Here is a 15461-nt window from a genome sequence, read left to right as displayed (position 1 = left end):
TTATATCATAACTCACATGCACACACGCATCAGTCTCTGTAAGCTGATTCCTTACAAAAAGTCAGTGTTTGGACTGTGTCCGTCTGTCCTGTTACGCCTAACTTTCAAAACCTTTGTCCAGATTTAACTATGTTTGCCAAAAGGGAGTTGTCTCCAAGTAATTATGTTCCCACAAGTTTTCTGAAAGCAGGCAGCTGTATAGAGGGGCAGGAAAAGCCACTTAAGAAACTGACAGTGAAAATGACATGGTTGTGGAGAAAAGGTTGACCCAATACTTACAGTCTGTCAGAAAACACAAACCCATGGAAAACAAGTTTCATAGTTCTGAAAATCCAGTCTTGGAGGAATCCATTTTTGGTGTATGAATTAGACATAGAAAGGATGCTTCCTTTCTGTAGATACAAAGTTCTGAAATACCAAGGTCATGGGTATAAACTCTGAGCCTATTAAATTTGAATGACAAACTCCTATTTTACTTTTTTTGCAATTTTTTTTTTCCAAGTCCTCTATTTCAAACCTCTACAAGTTCAGCTGTCCCTTCTTTTGTGCCTCAATTGCAGTAATTCTAGATGCACGTCATGTTTTAATTTAATTTGAAATGTGTATCTGGGCTTGGACATTGCTGTCTTGTTACTCATAATACCAGGACTGATGTTAGGTAACCGACAGAAATGTGCTGGTTAAAGCGGGATCGGCATTAAATCTGGGTTGTTTATTCACTGTTTGCCGCCGCCCCCCCCCCCCTTACCAAACGGACTAATCTCATTATGAGCTATGTTGATTCTTTCTTTCGGAAATGACTGAGAAGGTAAATACAAAAAGCTCTCTCACATCTTGCAGGCAGATACTGCAGATACCTACCTTGCTCATTTTGCCGTTTCCTTGTGTTTTCACTCCATTATTTCAGAGGCTTTGTCTCTCAGTTTGGTCTTATATAACCTCAATAGTGATATGCACTAGAGAAACCTAAACTTAGTCAAAGAAATGCACTTAATTAAGCAAATGGTTCTGAAATACTGGTTCTAGAAAATATGTTTGGTTTACTTCAAATACTACTTACAAGTGTATTTTATAAATTGGTTCAACTTGCCTTGATACCTGGCGTATCTCCTGTCTAATCTGCTCCTACTCTCAGTTTTTTGACAGCTTCTAGCCTCTCACCTCTGTCTAAAATACTTTTCCCACCTACACATCTAAACACAATCAGTTCCTCCTTTCTGTTCTTTCTCGCTACTACAAAAGCACTTTCAGAAAAGTGCAGATACTGTGGGCTTTTTGCATGAACTTGTCAATTTACACCCCATCTCCTGACTCAAGTAACAGATGAGCCACCTTTATTTATATAACTGTGCATTATAAGGCAAGTCAATTGACAAGGGAACAATGAAAATAAAGAACAGAGAAATAGGAACCCAGATTTCTCAGAAGTTCAGAGAACTTCTTTCACCATGGCACTGCAAAGGAATGTTCTCTGCCTTAAGGAGGAACTTTTATTCACAGTTCTGAGAAGATTATTTGGTTTACTGTGACAAAAGCAGAGAGGAATTTGTAAGATTTTTTTATCTTGCCAGCAGATTATTTTTATAAATCCTATTAGCCAGAATGGCCTGCTTTTTTACTCCTCTCTGTTCATTTGCCACATGGTCACTGTGGTGGTGTTCAGTATTTATCTCTCCCTGAGATCATCCAACAGAATCTGACAAAAATTCAAATGTGTTTATTGTTTGTATTATCAGTCTCAGTCTGCAGGCAAAGAACCATTTTTTACAACTGCCTGATTGTCAGCATTACTAATGAACAAAGCGAGGTTTGTTTTGGCCCAACTGATCCTTTAATTCTGCTCTTGCCAAGACCAGGCTGACTACTTACCTGTGTAGTTAAACTGTTTATCACTTTTGTCTTCTTAAGCATAGCATTCCAAACTGTGTCTCTTCTGTGTTGAGCATGAAAATACACCTCTGAGTCACAGCACAGAATTAAAAGCAGAGAAAAGTATTTCTGACAGGATTGCTAAAGCAGACAATCATAGAATCATAGCATCGTTAGAATGGGGTGAAGGAGAATATTTCTTTGTTCTACCTTGACTTAAGACCTTTGGCTAAGCTAAATCATAGTCAGCTCTGCACTAATCATGTCTTGATCTAGCCATAGTATGAACTAACAAACAAAATACAGAGAAGGTACAATCAATCCTTTAAATAGTAATATCACTTTCCTGGGATAAACCTATAATGAAAGACATTGATATTCAAAAAGCACAATGTAAATGTGCATTTATACCTTGGAGAATTAAGGAGAGTCCTGCACCAGTGTCTTTTATTTCTAAGTAGGTTATTTTTTTCTAATGAAAAGAAGGAATTGTGTTTATGAACCACTGATAAGCTGAATCAAAATAAATATGAAGATATTACAGAGCTGTGCAAAACCAATGAAATAAAACCTTTTATGTTAAATGTTTTATTTGTATTGAAGTCCTTTTTATTATTGCACAAAATTCAGACTTAGAGGAGATACACAAGGGAGTTTCAGGTTCCCCAAATGACACAAGTTCAGAACTCGCTCCAGTGCAAGGTCCTGGCATGGCCCAGCAAGCAGCACACTCGCTTCTGGGTGCTCTGAAACTGGAAGTTCAAACTTGTACTGCACATTGCTAATCCCACAGAGGCTTCTCAAGATCCAGTGAAGTTCCCAGTGGATGGTCAAAGTGACCATGATGCTGTCCTGTTTATACTGAATGCTGTTTCTGAGGAGCAGCAGAAATCCATAGACCGGATGGGATTCAATCTCAGCTTAACAGGCATATTGTAAAGCCAGGGAAGTGTTTTTGATATCTACCAGTCTGTATCTACATCAAAGTTAGGTGTCTAATCTCCCATGAGAATAAGTGGGGTTGTATTTGTTACAGTCAAAGAAGTCTGGAGAATAATTAGTCTCATCCTAAAGTAGGTGCCTGTATGTGATCAGAACAACTGCACTCTAGAGTCTGTTGATGTAGTTAAACAGTGGAAATCATTGCTACTGGAACTGGTGAATGGCCATGTTCAAAATTTTTTGCCATGTTCAAAAATAATTTACACAGAGAAAAAAAAATAATTAGAATTTTAAATTTCAGCTGCCTGAAGTGAATTTAGTCCTACCTATCCTCAGAAAAATATACATGTATGTGTTATATTTCAGATTGTCTCTGAAATCTTTTGTTCCATAAACGTATTTTCTTTTAAAGATGCTGCTTGGTCACCGTGGGGTTGATCTTGAAGAAAAGTGCTACAGCAGGAGAGCAGTCCTGATGGAAGAGATTTCACTCTATGGATCCCAGTGACACAGAAAAATATTTCATCTGGTAACTATGATGTTCAACTCAGTAAACATTCTTTCAAATCACAGTCCAAGGCTATAGCTGTGCTGGTAAACAAATAAGGCCACCCACCATGTTCAATTGTTAGCATGCTCCCTGGCATGGTTTTGGTCTAACTGCATCTTTCCATGTCCAAGCAGTTTGAGAAATAACACAGACCAGAGACTGTGGAAAGGGAATTAGGCATTTTGGATGTACCTACTCTGTTTCTGAGGGTGAAAGAGTTTAGCTGATGAATGGTGCCAGCTCACCAGTTCCAAAGGACAGCCATAGCCTGTTTTATTTCCTAAGACAGACACAGCTGCAGCATCCAGGGCTGTCTGTGTGACTGGGCAAACTGCTGCTGCAGGAAATGCTGTATGTGCAGGGTGGCTTTCCTGTTCAAGCTGTGAAGATACATGAGTTGGAAATTAGGAGGTGCTTTCTACCCATAACAGAAATGAGAACTTGAATAGCCAGTAGTAGGAAAGAAAAAAAATGCTTTTCTATGATTTAGCATGGAAGAGACTATTTGAAATACTTTAACAGTGCGCTCCATCTTTTGTGAGGTCGCTAAGCATTTCCATGTTCTCTAGTTGAACACAACAAAGGTGAAGAGGGATTTTGGTTTCTCTCTGAAAATATGTCAGGGGAAACACCAACAGAAGCTAAACCAAATGGATGCAAAATGGCTTTTTTTTATTATTATTATTTTCTTTAAAAGCTCTTTGTCATCAGGAGGGTGGAGATTTTGAATGACTTCAGAGAGAGCACTAGAATCAGGAAAAATCATAACTCCTTTCAAGATGCTGTAAGATACATTTAGAGCAAAGATGTGACTTTATTGCTTATGTCGAAGAAGAATGTGAAGGACCCTGAATTCTCTGTGGCTGTGCCTACACCAGTGAGTTAAGCAGGCCCAAGCAGTTCTCAGATGGTGAGGCCAACTGGCCCAGAAGGCCCCACAGCCATAGAGCTCTGTTCAAAATCTGGAGTTTGTATGTAGACTACCTGTTGGGAAAGGTCTAATTGCAGGACACGCATGGGAGATGGCAAGCTAGCCTCTGCCCAAAACCATGGGAAGGACTGTTCTAACAATTTCACAGTATTGATGATCAAGTTCTAGTGCCTGTGACCATGTTTAATTTACTAGTGCAGATGCCACCTTTTATTCTTCCTACTTCAGTTCCTGTGTTGATTATACCCCCTGCACCAACTCTATTTAATTCTGCTTCATAACAGAGAAAACAAAACTGTGCCAACAGCTACTGCAGAAAGAATCAGGTAGAAGGTTATGACATTTCCATGACATACTGTGTTTCTTTCTTTCAGTTCTGTGCTTTGCTTCTGACAAAAACATTATTTCAAGTCCCTGAGTGGGCTGGTACGAAGGAAACTGTGCTGGCTCAGAGTTCTTAGTAATTTCAGCATATCATAGCCATCCCCAAGGAGTCACTGGAGTTCAGAGACCAAACCCTTTCCAATCCTGTTGCTCCTTCTTCAAATAAAGATATCTTCAGAAACTCAAACCCACATCTGGTCTTATGTTTGCTTTCCTGCAAGTTTCTCTGCTGTTTTCCTTGCTCTTCCTGTTTGCCTAATCATCTTCCATTGAAAAAGGAGAAGAAACCCTTACGAAGTATTTCCTTGCTCTAAGGCTGGCATAGCAATAATGTTGTAGGTAATGCAGTCAATGCTGCTGTTAATTCTGCTGCCTCAGCTGTTTCTAGCCAGGAAGGAGTCACTCAAGTTTTTCACTAGAGAACAAACCATGAGAGAAACTAATCAAAAACAATTGGCCAGGTCTTTGTTATTTGTGTTTTTTTAAATATTGATAGTGATGTGTCATTAGAAAGAATGGAAATTTGTACTGTTTTAGCTGGCCCAGCATGGGTTTACACCCCAATCTGACGTGAAGGATCCTGTGGCACATGTAGGGTAGATTGCAGCTTGACTTTACAATTTCTCCTTTTTCTATAAAGGGGGCAAGAAAGAGGATGTTAGCTGTGACTCTGCATTGCACCTCTTCACCATAGCTGTTGTCCAATGCCTTTACCTGCAACCTCAGCCACTCACTGTGCTGGCACGCCCTAAAGCATTCAGATAAACTTCTTACCTGTGCCACTGTCACTAGGCCAATCTCCAGACTCTCTTATTTTCATCAAAATCATTGATTCATGTACTCACAGACTCCATTTGGAAAGTCAGGTTTCAATTTAATAAATGCGAAGCATTTTAATGAAAATATTGATGACAAATACAAAGATTTTTGAAAGGGGGAAAGTCTCTTTTGAAGCTTGTGAAATAAAGCCATGGATATATTAGCCAGTTCTAATTAGCTCATTTTGTAATTGTAAAGTCTAGAAGCCTTGTACATACTAGGTCATGGCTTTAGCAGTACATGATATGTATGATCCATCCACTGTTTTACATAATTGAGATCATGATCTCTTCCTGCAGAGTGGGAAGAAAAATGGTGCAGCACCTGTCAGCTCTAGAGACAAAGTGAACACTGTGTAGGATGCTGGTTTCGGTCAGGATGAAACTATGTCCTGCAAGGGAGGGGCCCCAGAGCTCCTGCAAACAGCTGAGCCAAGATAAAAGCTGTTAATGCTAAGGCAGCTTCACAAGGAAATAGTAGCAGAGCTGTAAGTATCTATTTATACTACTGATAAAAGAATACCTAGAAGGTGCTTCCAATTACAAAATAATAGCTATACCTTAGGGATGAATAAACTCCAAAGCCAAGTGAGAGGTGTTCATTGGCTCAGAGTTCTGTTATCATTATATTTGCAACTAATGAAAGGGGAGTGAGAGTTCTCAAGCTTCCTGCTGAGACAAAAAAGCAAAGGGGGGAGGAGGAATTAAAACCAGGGCCTGACTTGGGTCAAAACAAATTTAAATGTGCTAGTTTTTAGAGTAAAACAAAGAGCTTGTAGTTTAGTGCAAATGAAGCAGAAACTGGATTTAAAGTCATGTTTACCATCCCTTCTAGACTAGCATCCTTACCATGAGACAGTCACTCTAAAGTGGGCCACTTTCAGTCCCTCTGCCTGGCACAGTCTTAATGTGTGGAAAATATATGAGCAGTCATTTCAACAAAGGACGTGAATGTTTCTCAGCCTGAAGCGCTCCTCAAGGATGGAAGATATCTGAAGCTCAGTCCAGATTTAATTATTAATGCTAAATGGAACAGCAGCAACAGGATTGTAGGCACCCCAGAATATTCAATGGCATGGCAGTTAGCAATGAAGAACTAAGAAAAAAGTGGTGGAGGGGGCTTAAATCCCCTCAAGCAGACACTGAACCTGCGTTTTTTCATGCTGAGAGTGAATGTTCAAAGAGAGACAGCTCCTTCCCCCAGCTCCGTGATGGGAATACAGTGACATCACTCTTCCTTTGCTCTCCCTAGGCAGCATCGTTCAAACGAATTCAGATCAAACCTATGAAGTTTTTGAATGAATGAGACTGTATTTGTTTTTTCCAGTGAATTTACTATTTACTGGAAAATACATCATCCATTCCTACTCTTGGTTGATGGAAATTGTTTAGTGCATCAATAACCACAAGTTATCACTAAAAGAAACACAGTTTCTGTAGGCATCTTGTCTCTTGGTCAGAAAATAAAGCACATGACAATTACTTCTGAGCAGGTCTCTGAAATTGCAGTTTTCTGTGCTAGTCCATCTGGCACTGAATGATAATGCTGGCATTCACCTCCCTGCATCAGCTTTGTCATGGCAGAACAGTAAAATAAACACAAAGCTGGTGATCTGAACCACGTACTCCATGCAAGCCACGAACTGAATGTCTCATTAGGTGCTGAACGTATCATAATTCAAAAATAGGCATGAAACAGATTGTGGTGGAGGCTGAGAAGCTGTCTTGCCAGCAGAAGTTAGAACAGGTCTGCTGATACAGTGGCAGGTAAATAATAAACAGTTACAAGTTTCTAATATATAAAGCCTTCCACTGTTGCTCTTGCAATTACAGTATTATTAGAATCGCAATCAAATACCCATCCAGAACAGTTACCTTCCTCGTCCCTTCTAGTTTCCTTCTTGGAAAAGGGCAAGGGAGACATCAAAATGAAAGAATTGACTTCTCTCAGTATTTTTCTGCATGAGTGGTCATTACCCATTCTTTCCACTTTATTATGCCTTTTTTTATCACGTTGAAAATGAATTATCTTTGGAAGAGACTAGCACAAGGAAACACTGTAAGAGAAATATAACATCCCAGCAAGGAGAAAGTAGATTAACAGTTTCTGAAGTTTCTTTTATAAAAAGAAAAGAAAAAAGAAGGGAACATTCAGTGATACTGAAATGTTACAGAGTAGAAACTGAGAAAGATTTTCACACAAATTGGAACATGGAAATTGTTGCCAAAGTCTTTCACTCAGGCCAAGAGCATAGCAAGATGAGAAAACAAAAGGAGCTTTACGCAGGTAGCGGTGAACAGCAGCAGTTATAAACAATCAAGTTTTACAGCATGGGCCAGCCTTTTGTACTTCCCCCCCAGTGAATAGGAAACCAGGGCAGGTAGTCGCATTTGCTATTCCTCCAGAAGAGCTTGATGGTTTTGACTTTCAGGGACGGGATGTTGGCACAAGCAGAACTGTGAGCTCAGAGCATGGGTCTGTGTGTTGCTTTCTGTAACACCAGTTTTTGAGATGTTTGAAACTGACAAATGCAAGTAAGTTTATTGCACAAAGTCATCACTTCTAGGCACAAACCTGCTAAATTCCCAAGGAAATATCCTTTATAGACTCCAGGTTAGCCAACCTGTGTTGTTCTCTCTTGTTCCCTCATTTATTCCGGAGAAGCACAAGAAAGCTAAATGGTTTCCATTTGCTGTGACAAAATCAAACTTCACATAATTTTGATGGTTTGAAAAGTGAGCAGGATGATTCATGGTGAATCACAAGATAAAAATTCCTCATAAGTATTTTCAGAAGCTATCAAATAGCCATCAACAAGATAGTATCAGGATTTTGTCCCTGTCTTTTTAAGATGCATGCTCTATGCTCACCACTTTTTGCCTGCAGTATTACAGACAACAGTCATTTTTAGGTCATGCTTCAGATATGCCTTGGCACCCTGTGTGTGACCAGCAGTGTCACCTGACATGGCAGGAGGGTAGCTGGGTCACCTTTGAGCCCTAAGTCCAAGATGGGTGAATAAAAACACATTTCCACCACCGGAAACCTGAAAAAAAAAGAAACAAAAGGAATGTGCAACCCATCTCTCTATTTTAAATCCCCTCCTCAAGCAATTATAGATGAATTATGCACTCTTCCCCTCTCCTGTGTATGCACTTTCTAGCTGGCTAGATTTTAGTAATCTATTATTTATTGGCTTGCTTTCTCTTCCCTGCTTTTCCCCTCTCACAGTCGACCGGGATTTGGCAGGGCTGCTCCTGCTCTCCCATTATGGGTTATTGCCATCTGCTGGAAAATCAGGCTGGACTGCCCAGGAAACTCATCCCAGTTCCTGGAAGTCATCAGGCCCCTTAAACTAGGTGGCTGAGCTGTGCACTGGGGCTCGCTGCAGCTCAAGTTGCATCTTTGGAGGCATTGGGGGACCCCCAAAACCAGCCACCATGCAGCAGCAACAGGATTATTGCATAGAACTATGCTGTCATGCCATTGGTAGGCTTCCTTTTACATACAGATGTTTTCAGGTCATTGTATTAGATATGCAGGAAGACTTTCTTCTCCCAAGGGTTAATGAATCCCAAACACAAGTGAGGAGGCTCACATTTAAAAATCCCTTAAGCAAGCAGATGTTTTAGGAGCAGTAAGACCTTCAGCATCTTGAAAAACAAAACCCACTCTGGAAATAGGGATTCACTCTGATTTCAGGAACTCCTGAGCCTTTCTGCAGCCTCTGACGAACTACTTAACAGTCCTGCTGGATCAAATGTGGGGGAAAAAACTCCTATGGTACTTTGTAGGATCCCAGGCAGATGACTATCAATATGCTCTTATAAAAGAAGCTTTGATGCTTTTGTATCATGTGTCATTATGTTTAAGCTCAACTGCTATCACTGCCAAAGGAAAAATAATTAATCTTTTAATGGGAGATGAAATGACAGTTCCAGTTTGCTGTGGTACTTTTTATTCCTGATTATACATTGCAGTCATTTAACGTTCCCCAGATGGGTGCTTTTATAGAAGTATTCAGATTACTTTTTATAGTTCTAAATATTCTACTTCTTTATTTACAGCTTCAAATAACTTTTTAGTTGGCTTGTCAGATAGCAAAAGGCTAAGTAAGGTACTCAAGGGGGGTAATAATCTTGACCAAGGAAAATACAATGTAGAGGGGAGACAGTTACATTTACTAGACAAGCCTATGGTGTATCACAAAGATTTAGTTCATATTACAGACATAATTGCAAAACAATTCCAAATAACACCCTAAAGGAGGGTGTATCTGAGAATCCAAACACTTGTTCTGGGACATTTTTTAATTAAAATCACATGTTTAAATATTTTCATTTTAGTAATCTGAACATTTGGCTTGGTGTGAGCACTAGGAAGTTTAGCAAAATTACTAGACCACAGACAGTGCTCAGATTAACTTCTTAGGCTGAGAAAACCTGACAGTTATTTGTCTCCAGAGAAATTGTCTGACAAGATGATGTGCTGATGACTATTTTCTGTAAATTCTGCAATTTTTCATTCTGTGATTGAACGGAAAGGGAAAGACAAATGACCTTGTTAAAATCAGTGCTCCCCAAGGTAAAAGAAGCCTTTGATTTGGTCAAGATCTTCCCTTGTTATGTGGCATTGACATGTGAAGGCTGTTGAAACTGATGTTTCAACATTGAATTTTGAGCAGCAGAAAGAGAAACAGGAAAAGGATCTGTGGAGGCTGCAGGGCCTTCTCACACCGGGCTTTTGCCACATGCATTTCCTCCACAGATCCATTCTTGTTAATTAAATTTAATCTTGTTAATAATAAATTTCTTATTATTATGATCTAATTATCCAGCTGTGTGCTGGGGAGTATATAATGAGGAAAATGTAGTACTCAGATTTGCTCACATTCACAATCTATACTGCTGTGAACAAGTAATAGATCTAACACATTAAAAATATGGCTTCTGTGCTGGAGAATTGATACTAGATAAAAGAAAAAAGTGGTACAGGGAGAGAAGAAGATGCTGTGGGAAGTGAGCAGCCTTGCTGCTGCAACCATAGTGTGTGACAAAGAAACTCACGGCAAAGTGCTAGAGCTGTGGGAGGGCACTACACTTCCTCACTGTCCTCTTCAAGGAATCTATGGCTTTAGGAACACAGAAAATATTGCAGTTGAATGTCAGTGTTGGTCATACTGCTTGATTTGGGGGATGCTTCACTGGAGTGTTTTATTGGCTTTTAGCGAGAATTAAGCAAGTAATGTGCCAAGAGCACACCAAGCTTATCCTGCTGGTGGTTTGCTTGTTGTTTTTTTTTTAGTTATTGATTTTAGGACTGCTTTAGGGTAGGAGGTAAGGGAATGTAATCAGTGCAGCTGATTCTCACAGTTATATTTGTCTTCATTTGATTTAGGGGCTGGCTTGGCTGATGCAGAACTCTGTGACAGGAGGGTTTCTCTCTCTCTCTCCCTGCGCACTGACCTACAGGGTGCCTTCCCTGGCCACCCTTACCACATCAGGGAATGGTTCTCTCTTCACACATGATGCCCAGGGCTGGGTGGATGGTGGGTGCTCTTCAAGCCTCTTCCCAAACCCTAAGGGAGTTCCCAGCAGGACCCTGACCAGAAGCCAGAGCAGGATGTCCTCAAGCCCACTGCCCCATGCTCCTTACACCCAGGAGGGTGCAGAGAAAGGCTTGGCTGGGAGGTCTGGGTAAACCAGAGGAGGCTGAAATGAGACCAGCTTTCATGAGCGGAAATGCTGGTCATCACCTGTCATATGTTTCCGTACCTCTAACCCAGGAGACCACACAAGTTTCCATTCACTCCTCAATATGCAAGACTCAGCAGTGTGAGGCTGCTGCAGGACAAGGGTTTAAGACAGTGAAGACCTGTTTTTTTACAGGCTTCCATTTCAAAAATTGTAAGGTTTTATATAGCAGGGTAGAGTTTTTCTATCAAGACTAATCCAGGCCAATGCCATGCCATAATCTCCTAATTATACGATGCAGTAGGATCAGTCTTTCTAATCCCTAATTATATCTTTGCTTGGAAAATGTTTTGTCTCACTTCTGTCTCTTCTATGCATTCTCCACCTGCCAGAAGGATCCTCAGAGCTGCTAGTAGTAATTAACAGGTAGATCTCAGCAGTTTCTCAGAAGGAAATTGCAAATTATCCTCTAAAAGTAATCCAGTCATCTTAAAACTGTTCATAAATATAACCCAGATAGTTATTTCTAGGAAAAAAAAACACAACCAAACAAATCCATGATTAATTGTTAGTGACCATTCTCCCCACTGCAGAGGGGACCTAGCTCTTAAACCCGCTCTTCCAGTTTGCACCACTGAAAACCACTCACCTCTAGGCATCAGGGACTCATATCTACTCCAAAAGAAACCTCACCCATTAAGAAGCGTTTAGCCAAGGAGCAGTGATTACCCCACTGTTCAGGAAGTCATCCCCAAACAAGACATGATTTATTGGTCAATTAGACACAGCCACAACATTTTGGGTCAGCACGACAAGCCTTACAGAGCCTTGTCATTCAGCCAGCACAATGGGGGCACAGCTGCTTTCTGAGGGAGGGCTTGGCTGGCATCCTCCTCTCCAGCTTCTCTCCATGATCCTCTCTCCTTTATCCTCACAAAGGCTTTTATTCACATGATTTTCTGGGTTTCCTCATGGAGGGGAGAAGAGCTGGAGGAACAACTGTCTCTCCCAAGGCATTTGGCCAATATAGATTGGCATATGTATCTGCCCCAATGCCCCTGGGCCAGCCCACTCCTGGGAAGTCTCCACTGATCTTAAATGGCAGATGTAGGTTTAAGTTTCTTTTATATTGCCATCTTTTCTACCTGCTATGTGAGGTATTATTGGTAAAAGATAAATTTGGATGTGTAGGAACAGATCCGTGTATAGACCCACTCCTTATTTTTGTTCTTATAAATGCAAGGAAAAAAAAAACAAAACATTTTGCTTTGGGTCAGATGGAATGGTTTATGTGGACAAAGCTTTTTCAATCTAAAAGAAACACCAGCAAAATTCACCTATTGCCCACTCCTTTGATTTTTGTTTCTTTTCTTAACATTTCAGTTCAGCTGCTGGATTGAAAAGATAATCACTAATTTTCTCAGCTAGGTCATAATGCTGGGATGGGGCTGCCTCCCTGTTTAGAATAAAAATGGCAGTGCAGGGGTTGGTTTAGTGACCTGTGAAAAGTCTGCAGTGACAATAGTACCTGGTCCTTCTTAAGTCCTGTATGGCTTTCACAAAATGAAAGAAATCAGTGGTCTGTGGATACAGCCCTACCATTCTAGCAGCTGGTAGAAGTTGCTTGATAATACTGCATCAGGATTCAGAGATTTAATAACAACTACTAGGCAGAAAAGATGCAGAATGAATCTCCCATTATTCAAAGTGGAAGCAGTAGATATTGTAAGAGGACCATTAAAAGGTGAAAGGTTAAAAAAGCTGATCCAGTATGGTACCAGTAGGGCTTGGGGACAGGTCTGAAAGCAGCATTAGTTCAAAATGCTTTAGAAAAACAGAAACAGACCATGAAGAGTTTGGGGTATAGAGGTGGGAGGCATTTGGTGAGAAAAACCAAGTTAGCTTTCTTGGAATTCAAAAAGAAAGAGCAGGAGTGTTGCTAATGAGGAAACTGGGAGCTCAGTGTTCCCTTCTCTCTCCTCCCTCTGACCGGCACAGGGTGCTGAGCTGTCTGCACAGTCACTAAGCTCCCTCTTTTATTAACTAAGTGCCTTAACACATTAAAAACAGTGTGACTTAAATTTTAGCCTCAGCTGAGTTTGTCCCTGTGTTGTTCAGTAGGCAGTTAGTCCATCCTTTCCCTTTTGGAGGTGACCATGAAAATGCCCCAATGTTCACCATGACTGAGAAAACCCAAACACTGGAAAATCCCAAGTTGGGTCCCCAAACCAAACACATCTGGCAGTGCCTCAGTGATACTGGAGAGAACAAACATAGTGGCATCAGACAGGAAGGGCTGTCCTTCCAGATGTCTTTTGCAATGTCAAATGTTCATGAGAAGTGACTCATGACCTTAGTCATTGCAAACGTGTCTCAGATCTCTGACAGGTATTTTGGATACCCACAGACAAACTGCATAATCTGATGGTTTCAGTGGAATGTATTGTTGAGCCACAGGCACCAAGCCAGGCACAGATCCTTTTGTTCACACATCTCCGATGGCATGGGCAAGTCCGAGATCTGTTCCCCAAACTGGTAGGCAGCAGGCAAGGGCTGCTGGCAATTGTAAAACTGGCATGTTTGCATCCAAGAGCAGGAAAACATGATTTTGTGAAGCTCTCAGGCTTCAAGTCCCTCCCACAGAGCACAAGACTAGTGGTGCTCTCCGTGCGCCATGCTCTGTGTTTGTAGGATGGGTGAGGAGGTCCTTTCCCAAGTGCCATCAGAGAGAAACAGTCACTATCAGTCTTGTATGAGCAATACTCACATAAGCTGATGGAATCTGTGGTGGAGGGAAGTGTTGCACTGGCACTGCCATCACTGTGTAACTGCTCTTTGATGGGTCTGCCTCTTGCATGTCCACTCCTCACTCTCTGTGGAATGCAAGAAACTCATGAGGGAGGATGGGAGCTCTTGGAGTTTGTAAAGACTTTAAGGAAAGAAAGATAAGCAGGAAGACCTTCACTGTTCACTGTTTTGTTGGTTTTTTTTTGCAGGGAGAGAACTGTTTTTCAGCTGGGGTCAGGGTTACTTTATCACCTAGAGACATGTTACAGAGGAACTACCATCTCTTTGAAGGCAGGGTTGCAATAGTTACTGTGAGATGCAAACAGACCCTCTGCTTGATGCTACAAAATGAATTAATACTGCTATCCTGGTTTGGGCTGGGATAATTTCCTTCCTATTAGCTGGTGCAGTGCTGTGTTTTGGCTTCGGTCTGAGAACAACACTGATAACACACTGATGTTTTCATTGTTGCTCAGTAATGCTTATCCTGATCAAGGACTTTTCAGTCTCATGCTCTGCCAATGAGCAGGGGCACAAGAAGCTGAGAGGAAGAAGAGACAGGACAGCTGACCCAAACTAGCCAAAGGGGTATTCCATACCACAGATCACCATGCCCAGTATATAAACTGAGGGGAGTCATCCAGAAGGGCAGATGGCTGATTAGGTTAGGCTGGGTATCGGTCAGCAGGTTGTGAGTAATTTTATTGTGCATCACTTGTGTTTATTGTTTTTCTCCCTTTTCCCTTGTGTTGCTCTCTCATTGTTATTTCCATTAGTAGTAGTAGTAGTAGTATACTGTACTTTAGTTATTAAACTGCTCTTATCTAAACCTGTGGGGTTTACATTCTTTTAATTCTCCTCCCCACTCCTCCTGGGGGGGGGGGGGGGGGGGGGGGGAAGGAGGAGTGTGAGTGGATAGCTGTGTGTTGCTGAGTTACCATCTGGGTTTAAACCACAACTGCCCAGGACAGTTTGTACAAGCAGAGCAGGATTTCTGGCACAGCAATTGCCCTAAAACTCTGGAATTCCTAATTACCGTCACAACCCTCTCATTGCATGACTGATACTTGGTATATAACACAGTACTAATTGTGTGTTTCAGTTCGGAAGTTGCAACTAATTACTGTTGTCCTGACAGGTGCTTCTGTGCTTCCTTCTGTTCACACACACACAGGGTTAGTAGGAACACATCAAAGATCTATTAAAGACAGTCATTCAAGAAGTATAAAATTGCAATGAATCTTAGGCAGGTGGTTGCAACAAAAGGCTGAGGGCCAGCTGGAAGTACATCCCTGTGTCACAGTGCGAGAGTGAAATTCAGACATGCTTTTGTCAGGTAAGAAGAGCAGATTTCAGCACCCTGACTGGTTAACCTTGCACCTTCCCTGGCATAACACTCACCTTGGAGGCTTACCTAGTGAAATATGACTATGAATAATAGTCCTTCCAACCAGCTAATTTCATCACTTTCAAAGAGGAACGGCAG

General features: G+C 41.2%; 1 long non-coding RNA gene across 1 annotated transcript; it reads left to right on the top strand.

Moving 5' to 3' along the window:
* Positions 1-2059: 2059 nt before the first annotated feature.
* On the top strand, positions 2060-5549 carry LOC133276816 (uncharacterized). The gene is made up of 3 exons (XR_009746013.1): positions 2060-2704; positions 2906-3340; positions 4667-5549. It is a non-coding gene; the product is annotated as an uncharacterized LOC133276816 (long non-coding RNA).
* The last annotated feature ends 9912 nt before the right edge of the window (positions 5550-15461 follow it).

The sequence above is a fragment of the Pezoporus flaviventris genome, unplaced genomic scaffold, assembly GCF_033815535.1.
Source record: "Pezoporus flaviventris isolate CSIRO_AGI_PZ_B2104156 unplaced genomic scaffold, CSIRO_AGI_Pfla_v1 ptg000047l, whole genome shotgun sequence".
In the NCBI taxonomy this organism is placed as follows: Eukaryota; Metazoa; Chordata; class Aves; order Psittaciformes; family Psittacidae; genus Pezoporus; species Pezoporus flaviventris.
Note: the sequence above shows the minus strand (reverse complement) of the source record. Positions and strands in the feature narration are given on the sequence as shown.